Source organism: Oryza sativa, chromosome 3 (genome assembly GCF_034140825.1).
Source record: "Oryza sativa Japonica Group chromosome 3, ASM3414082v1".
Lineage (NCBI taxonomy): Eukaryota > Viridiplantae > Streptophyta > Magnoliopsida > Poales > Poaceae > Oryza > Oryza sativa.
Window position 1 is genome coordinate 27,515,428 of NC_089037.1, and position 7,055 is coordinate 27,522,482.

General features: G+C 44.2%; 1 long non-coding RNA gene across 1 annotated transcript; it reads left to right on the forward strand.

Moving 5' to 3' along the window:
• Positions 1-3,253: 3,253 nt before the first annotated feature.
• On the forward strand, positions 3,254-6,464 carry LOC107280353 (uncharacterized). The gene is made up of 6 exons (XR_010739878.1): positions 3,254-3,550; positions 4,317-4,377; positions 4,493-5,390; positions 5,489-5,618; positions 5,763-5,889; positions 6,026-6,464. It is a non-coding gene; the product is annotated as an uncharacterized lncRNA (long non-coding RNA).
• Positions 6,465-7,055: the final 591 nt, after the last annotated feature.

The window sequence follows — 7,055 nt, forward strand, 5'->3', positions numbered from 1 at the left end:
TGTACTTTGAAATAGTCGCCGAGGTTCCTCCAGCAGCAGAGCAAGGCAAGTCATGCTTGTCACTTGAACATGTTGATCCTATATTGCAAATGCCCTACCGTTTTCCTTTAAATACTGCATCATTTTATAATGTCACTATGGGATGTTTACCTACTGTTACAGCCATACTATTTTTGTACCATGCTCCTTTGTTAGCTTGGGGATATAACATGACTAGATATTGGACTAGGGATTGCTTAGTCATGCTTGGTTCAACTAGCACACAGTGGGGGAAATACATTAATGCATAGATATCAGATTCTAGTAATGATATTGGTTAATGCCATTGCTCCGGTGTTGGTTAATTAAAATATATTAAATGGTGGGCTGTGAGTGCATGGTTTTGCTAGTCGCACCCATGGCAATTAAGGACCGGTTCGCGGGAAACCCTGGAAGAATTCCTCGTACTTACCACAAGCCAGCGTGGGCAACGGCTGGGCTTGTAGTGTAGCTTTTCTCTAGCCGACGCTCCCAGGCAAGGGTGGGCGTGATGGAGCGGGGCGGGCCCTGCGACGGCCTCTGTAGCTTCTGGATTCACCTAGGCACGAGAGGGGACTGCCCGTTGCCCGCTGGGGACGGGGGGTGAAACCTGAGGTGTGGTGTGCTTGGCTAGAGGGGGTTATGCGAAGGGTCCTGTTACGGCCTCTTTTCGGTATGTCGTGGTGGCATGTCGGCGCACAGAAGCGTGTCTTGGGGCTGTGTCTTGTGGGTACAGTTGTACACCTCTGATCAGAGTAAAACTATTCGAATAGCCGTGCCCGCGGTTATGGGCGGTCGACCAGATTCACCGTGATTAGTCTCACCCTAGTTTAGTCTGATGGAACTGATTAGTTCAGGTGGATGGTTGGGCCTGTTGCAACGTGGTGTAGCGTTGGACAATGGATGGTTAATATTGATTAATTATTACAGCCGTTTTACTGCTTTTAACTACTGTTTATAAATGCTCGCTTTATACAAATGAACCGCTCTAGCCATACGTTGATTAAACCCTGCATCATACCCCCTATTCCGGTATGACTTGCTGAGTACAGTGGATAGTACTCAGTCTTGCTTTATTTTCCCCAAAACCCCAGAGTTTGAGTATGCGTCAGATGGTGGTTTTTCCGAGGAGTAGGCTTCGTCCGTGCCGTCGAGGATGCCTGTGGAGTGGTGTTCCCGCTGCAATCCAAGTCAACGCTTAACTCCAGTTATCTTTTATTTTTCCGCTGCATTTATGTAAGACTTTTATAAAGTTTGTAAGACGTGGATATGTATGTCAACTTTGTTGTTTGTGTACCCCGGCCGGTCCTGGACGGAGGTTTAAATGCACATTCTGCTTGGAATTCTATTCGAGAATTTCTGGGCGTGACACGGACCGCCGGATGTAGCGAGGGGCGCCAAATCTAGCGCCGTCACCGCCGCCCCCGCACCCAACCACCTCCACGCCCATCCGTTCCACACCTAGCTGCCTCCATGCCCCCAACCCGACGCCGACGCCGATGCCGTCACACCGTCGTCACCCCCATCTGGTCGGGGTCGTAGGCACCGACCCGCGACCTCGAGGGAGATGGAAGGCCCTGTTGCCGCCTTCCTCTCAGCCGCGTGGTTTCCGGCGGTCTGCGCGGGCGGCGGCGAGGCGGAGGAGGGAGGAAGGCGGTGGTGGTCACCACCTGTGTCACCGCTGCCCTTAGAGCGAAACGGGGGCCTTCTCAGAAGTCAGAACGATGCAGTTCCTCGCTTTAACATCTTAAAACTAATACAAGTATTACACGCCATCTATAATTTATTATATTCTTGTGCTCAACAGGCAAGCACAAAATTACCATCCTCATCCATCATTTCTATAGTACTGCATCATCCAATCTATGCTTTCTTTATAATTTGAGCTTAACATGAAAGCATGTCAAAATCCTCATTCTCACACCATTTTGCAGGTATTTCGGCATGTATCCATAGATTATTCCTATAATATTACATGTATTTATTAATACATCTCACAACAAAAGCACAGGACATCAACCAATAATATAACAGAGTCATCATGTTTTGAGGCAAGTGGATAACGACTGTATTTAAACATTTACTTTATAATTTCACACTTTCCACCTCTAACCAAAAAAATAAAAGAATTAAGGCCTACCATACTTTCGGCCTAATAGTCATCCAGCTCATCACCCTAATAGCCTATAATGTGAACTTCACCGATAATCTACCTTCTAGCAAGTATAGCACTATAGCTTCTCGTATAATTGAAAGCTCTCTTGAAAAAAATTAACTTTTTATCTAGATTCTCAAAAGCTTTAGCTATAATTCAGAAAATAACCCTAGAAGCTAAAATCAGCTTTTTTTTATTATAAATTACACCCTCTACTTCATATCTATTTAAATTTATAGTGCTAGAATATACCATAATTCTAGAAGTAAATTCCTACCCGTTCCTCTTAATCCAAAGCTCGCTAGTACAAGCTAGCAATCATCTTATCTATTTAAATTTATAGTGCTAAAATATATCATAATTGTAGAAGTAAATTCCTACCCGTTTCTCATAATTCAAAGCTGCCCTAGCACAGTCTAGCAATCACCCTCCATCAGTGAACAGTCCAAGTGACCAACCCTACCATGCAGTGGGGCTGTGGGAAGTGGGAACCCGTGAGGTATGAAAATGGGAAAACCAGCAGCCTGCTAGTAGCATCAGCTAGCATCAGATGCTGATGCTAGACACGGTGGATCGATCCAGCACAGATCCGCGAAAAGATGAGATGCCATTCTCCCCGATTCACGCACACGCGCCTCCCATGCAAGCGACGCGCCGCACACCTTGGGCGGTGGAGCCGGTCCATGGACCAAACCACGTACACGTCCGTGTGCCGAATCGCTTATATACAAAGCTGCCGAGAATTGAGCCTCAAATCAGCGTTTGCCGCTGGCGTGGCCCTTGCCGGGGCGTGACACGTCGTCCGGCCCTTCTCCGGAGCTGAATTTGGAGGCTGCGCGTTGCTTGCTTCCTCCGTCGTTGGATGCCCATCGTGCGTCCATGCCTGCCTGACGCTGATCATTTTGCAAAAAAGCCCTTAAACTAATTGATAATTTGGTTTTAGATCTCTGGTATACAGTTTCTACGTTCTACGTTATTACGTATAGGACCTCTAAAAAAGAAATATTCTAATCAAAGAAGCAAAAAACAGAAAATAGGACTGCGCTCGAAAACATAGAAACTAAGGGGGTTTTCTGCAACAACTTGCATCCCTATCCCGGTCCCTCACCCCACGAAACCCTAGCCGCCGCCGTTCCGTCACCTCTCTCTTCTCGCTCGCTCTCCCTAGACCACACCGCCGCATCCGCCTCCGCCTCCGACCACTCTTCTTGCACCCAGCCAAATCGCCGCACCTCCCCCTTGCCACCGCGAGGCCAGTTCCGGCGGAGGGTAGACCGTGCTCGCCGGATTCGGGTAGCCACGACCTCCTTGCCGGCGGATCCGGTCACCCGGAGGCAAGGGCAGGGCTAGCACATGAGGCTCATCGGCAGTGTCGCGGTAAGCTCCATGGGGAAATCTCTGCTCCCCACCCTCATCTTTCTTGTTGCTCTCCTTCCTCCCCCCCTCCCCCTCCCTCTCTCTCTCTCTCTTTGATCTAGAGACGGCGATAGATCCAGAGCCACTGGATCTGTTGATCTTGGCGGCGGCGATGTGGCACCAATCTCAGACATTTCGTGTCATCGGTGTTGCTGGCTTGAGCTCAATGGTGAGACGCTCAGTCAGCGAACGACGAGTACCTTGATTCGGCGGTTGCGCTGGAGCTCCATGACCAGGTGCTCTATCCGGTGCCGCACAGCTCGATTTGGCGTGTTGGGCGGTCAATGATGAGTTCGTCGATCCAGCGACGGTTCTCTCTGTCTGGTTGCACGCTACTCTGAGTATTCCAACACCGTGCTAGATTTGGCGAGATGAGTAATACGGTGCTGCACGGAAGCTTGAAGCCGCTCCGACCGGCGGCGACGGCATCAAGCAAGAGTAGCATTGTATGCGGCCAAAAAAGGTCGTCTCCATGTGCCTCTCCACTGCCAAAGCCATACAGGATTCATGTGTATCTGAGTCCCTTGCTGTCGTTGCCGCCGTTATGAAGTCGTTCTCATATGTGACGGTGACCAGTGGGCAGCGGCACAGACAATGTTTCAGATGGCTGCCTGCTTGCCTCTTACCACCACTCCTTTCCTTTTTTGTCATGCTTTCTCTTTCTCCCTTTGTATGTGTGTTGCAGCCTTGCAGGTTCTCACTATCATGTATTTCTGAATTTGTGCAGGTTCTTAGCAAATAACTCAGATTTCCTTGAGCATATCATTTCAGGATAAAAAGCATAAGAGGTTGGCTTTCTGTTTTGTTTCAACCTCTGTTACTGATGTACTGCATTCTTTAGATTTGGTCTTTGTGAATCTTTAGTTACCGAGATTCATACGTTTGTTTGCTTCATTCTTTTAGGTGGTCGACCATCTATAGTTGCTTTGCCTCTCACACGAGCCACGAATGAAGCTCCACAGCTTAGCGGCAATTGTATACCAGTAGATGATGCTGGTTTTGTTTGCCATCAGTCATCTTGATTACCTTGGTGCACATGATATCATCTGTTTATTTGAAAGAAAACTAAATTTCGATTCGGTGACTACTTTACAGATGAACACTCGACATGAATGTGTTTACGCACAAAAAGTATTTGGCAATGCGCCAATGTGTTTTCCTGCAGTTTAGATTGGCTAACAGTAGATACTGCTGGTTTTGTTTGCCATTAGACCTCTTGATTACCTTGGTGCACACAGATATAATCTGTTTAGATATAATCTGTTTATTTAAAAGGAAACTGAATCTTGATTTGGTGGTTAGTGAACAGTTGAACACTCAACATGAATGTTTATGCATAAAAAGTATTATGTCCTTTGTAGATTCTTATGGTTAGCCAGAGGCTATAATTAGAAGACGATGTCTTTGGGAAGGTAGGTAGGGCTGTTCAGCCCCAAACAATTGTTGATCAGCTATACTGATCCCTTTTTCATGTTGCAAAACCTTTTATCCTATGCCTTCTTTTGCTCAATTGGCCTAACAACCAAGGGATAAATAGAAATTGCCACAGGATCTTCTTACAACGATGGAAAGTTCATTTGTAATAATCATTTTACTACCTCAATAGGAAAAACAAAACATAGAGCGAGCTTTTATAGCCTGAGGCTGTGTTTAGTTCAGCGCAAAGTTTGGATTTTGGTTGAAATTGGAGATGATGTGACTGAAAAGTTGTGTGTGTATGACAGGTTGATGTGATGGAAAAGGACTGCAGTTTGGATCCAAACTTTGGATCTAAACACAGCCTAAATGTGAAACTAATTCTGTGAGTAGATGAGGTTCTGTGATAATTTTCTTGAGCATAAGTGCACGTTTTGATGTTCTCTATCTGCATTTTCTTGTATGCTTTCCCCTTTTGTGCAGATAAATAACTGGCAAGATATTGGAATGCCTAAGAATGGTACAAAACTAAGAGCAAGAACTTTCGGTGCCAATACAACACTGCCAGCCTTTGGTCATGAAAACATTAGAGAATCAACTTAGACATCACCATGTACGTTGTTATTAGTACCATCAACATCCTAATTAACTCATCTTAATTAGCTGGCACTACAATACTATATTTTTCTGAGATATGTTATCTCTGTTCTACAGAATTTAATTATTGTTGTATAGTGACTGCTTTCATTTGTTGCAGATCTTACAGGTGGGCTTAAAGTATATAATAAACAAAGTGGAACAAGTCATGAATGTCATGCCTAATTGTTGTTGTTTTAACCAGGCAACAAACTCAGGAAATCGAGATGCACACTTCAAATGATCTGGTAGAAATCCCCACCTTAAATCCTTTATACTCTACAAACCACAACTATCTTTAATCATTTGTTGCCCTTATTTTGCTTATATCTACACATGGCCATGGTGCTTCATGTTTATTTTCTGAAAATGCCAACACCAAAGATTTTGAAGCACACAACTGACAAAGTGGACATGCTACAACAATTTCTACAACAAGAAGCACCATTTATAGAACAAAATGCAGTACACATGTATGTTGATTGCAGTGCTAGGAGTGCAGTAAATTTTTTTACATGGGTGTATTTTTTGCAATGATGGATGTTAATAATTGAGGGATATGATGAGTTAGATGATATAAACAAGGCACAATGAATGAATTGAGGCCATCCTGATGTTGGGTTGCACATGTATTATATTTTATTGGATTTCTCCTTTTATGCACTATGTACAATAGTTGGTCAGAGAGGAAAGGCTAGAGCTAGAAGACTTTTTCACTTTCTTTTTTTCCCTCTAAATATGGGCTGTTAGACAGAGTTTTACTAACTGATAGCAATAACAACACTCCTCTGAAAATAAGAGAGATGTGTTCCTCTGTTTGCTAGATGCTACTGGCCAGCCTAATGGTAATTGATTAATTCCATGCAGCACCATATTTATCTTGTATGTGACAGTTTATAATATACTGCATTGCATTTGTCCACAGTTTGATCATGCAGAGTTATAAAAAAGGTGGCGTGGTGGTCTTGCATAGGTGGGTTTCAAAGTTTCTATATCAGTTTTTCATTGATGTGGTTCAAGTGTTAAATTTCCTTGGGTTTTCTGCTCAGAATTGTAGATTTTCTTTACTGAAAACTGCAAGCGACAAGTTCTGTTCCATTGGTCAATATAATCTTTTTGGTGATATTCTGCAAGATGTTTAGTCAAATCCATGACTATTATATCCAGACTAGAACCAAATTTATACCACAAAATATAGTATTTATTGCTGAGGTCGTAGGGTTTATTTGTAATAAAATGTGTTCTTTTTTATTTTATGTATGTATGACTACCTGCCTTTGTTTAATTTATTTCTCGCATGCTTGTTTTCTATACATATCTAACTTTCATGTAACCTCTGTTTTTTTACCTGTCTTGTTGCCGGCAGCGCGGCAACGGCGCGCGCCACCCCTAGTAATCTACACACGTGCTCCCG